General features: G+C 37.8%; 1 protein-coding gene across 4 annotated transcripts in view; it reads right to left on the bottom strand.

The window, feature by feature from the left end:
* The window catches only part of SLCO5A1 (solute carrier organic anion transporter family member 5A1), a 148,225-nt gene that overhangs the window by 132,855 nt on the left and 13,068 nt on the right, over positions 1–2,302 (bottom strand). The gene's annotated exons all lie outside the window — the stretch shown is intronic.

Genomic DNA, 2,302 nt, shown 5'->3' with positions numbered 1-2,302 from the left:
CAGTCAGGAATGGCACAATTCAGTTTCAAACATTTGCCAATTATGTAATCTCATCCTGCTGAACATATTAATTACATAAATATTCTCTCTTCTAAGCAAGAGTAACCTGCACCTGACTTTCCAGGTTATATTAGGTAACAGAGATTAGCATTTTAACAGGGTGACAGTTTCACAAGCAATCACACTCCCAGGAAGGGAAGTAGACTCTGAATTTACCATCAGGTAACACACAGCTGCCTAAGGAGCAAAAGGAATGCCTGATTCTGGCTCAGTCAGTGGAGAATGCAGCTCTTGATCTCAGGGTCATGAGTTCAAGTCCCACATTAGGGGTAGAGTTTACTTAAAAAAATTGTTTTTTTAAGGAAAATTTGATTTCCCGCAGATAGCTGTTACATGGTGGTGTCCATCAAGCCACAAGAGGTGGGAGGAAGGGCTCAGGAGACAAGCTTCTAATGACTTAAGGGAAAACAGAACAGACCATCACTTCTCTCAAGACCTGAGTACAAAGTTCCAGAACAAGACCATATCAAGCCAGGCTGAGAAGGCACAGAACTGGTTAACTTAAGAGGTGGTAAGAATCTAAGAAACCACTAGCCTAACCTCCTCATCTCCTTTATAGGTAAGAAAATTAAGGAACTCAGCCAAGGGGCATCTGGGTAGCTCAGTTGGTTGAGTGTCCAGCTCTCGGTTTCGGCTCAGGTCATGATCTCACGGTTTCATGAGTTCAAGTCCTGCATCAGGCTCTGCACAGGCAGCATGGAGCCTGCATGGGATTCTCTCTCTCTTCCTCTCTCTCTGCTCCACTCCCACTTGTGTTGTCTCTGTCTCTCTAAAAATAAATAAACTTTTTTTAAATTTTTAAAAAGAAGAAGAAAAGGAAACTCAGCCAAAATCACAGAAATTTATAAACTTTTCCGTCCTATCCTCTTTCCATAATGTTGATGCTTAGAGTTCAGGTTCTGGATGATGATGTTGGGTACTGGCTTTGCCACTTTTGAGATGACCTTGAGTGTATTAGTCAATCTCAATTTCCTCAACTATACACACAGTTTAGAGTTGTTCAATTTATATATATACATTTTATACCTATATACAATATAAAATATACATATAATATAAGAATAGAAAATAGAAAAATAGCTGTCAATTTTTGACAAGGGAACCAAAACTACACAATGGGCAAAGGAGACCCTGCTCAACAAATGGTATTGGGAAACTGGATGTCCACATGCAAAAGGAAGGTAGACCCTGACTTTACACTATATGTAAAAATTAACCCAAATTACAGACCTACACATAAGATCTAAAATTATTAAAAACACCTAAAAGTAATCATAGGGAAAAAGGTTTGGAACATTGGATTTGACAATGATTTCTTGGATATGACACCAAGACCAAAGGCAATAAAATCAAAAATAGACAAATGAAACTATACCAAACATGAAAACTTCTACACATGAAACAATCAACAGAGTGAAAAGCCAGCTCACAAAATGGGACAAAATGATTGTAAATCATATATCTGATAAGGGGATAATCTCCAGAATATAGAAGAAAATTCTACAAGTCAATGGCAACAAGAAATAATCCAATTATAAATGGCAAACAATGGATCGCCTGGGTGGCTCAGTCAGTTAAACATCTGACTTCAGCTCAGGTATGATCTCACAGTTCGTGGGTTCGAGCCACGCGTCGGGCTCTGTGCTGACAGTTAGCTCAGAGCCTGGAGCCTGTTTCGGATTCTGTGTCTCCCTCTCTCTGACTCTCCCCTGCTCTCTCTATCTCTCTGTCTCAGAAATAAATAAAATGTTAAAAAAAAATTTTAAATAAAATAAAAATGGCAAACAATTTAAACATTTCTCCAAAGTATGTAAATGGCCAATATGCCTATAAAAAGATGTTTAGCATCACTAACTATGAAGGAAATGCAAACCAAAACTACAATAAGATTTCAACTCACACCCATCAAAATGGCCACCAATCAAAAGAACAGAAAATAAGTGATTGTGAGAGTATATAGAGGAGTTGAAACCCATGCACTCTTGGTGGGAGTATAAAATAGTACAGTCATTATGGAAAATAGCATGGAGGATCCTCAAAAAATGAAAATGAAAAATAGAGTTATCATATGATCTACCAATTCCATTTCTGGGTATCCAAAAGAATTGAAAGCAGAACCTATCTCAAGGAGATATATTCACAGCAGCACTAATAGCAGCACTATTCACAATAGCCATGAAGTGGAAGCAACCTCAGTGTCCATGAACAGATGAATGGATAAAGAAAATATAGTATATATATA

Source organism: Crocuta crocuta, unplaced genomic scaffold (genome assembly GCF_008692635.1).
Source record: "Crocuta crocuta isolate KB4526 unplaced genomic scaffold, BGI_CrCroc_1.0 scaffold141, whole genome shotgun sequence".
In the NCBI taxonomy this organism is placed as follows: domain Eukaryota; kingdom Metazoa; phylum Chordata; class Mammalia; order Carnivora; family Hyaenidae; genus Crocuta; species Crocuta crocuta.
Note: the sequence above shows the minus strand (reverse complement) of the source record. Positions and strands in the feature narration are given on the sequence as shown.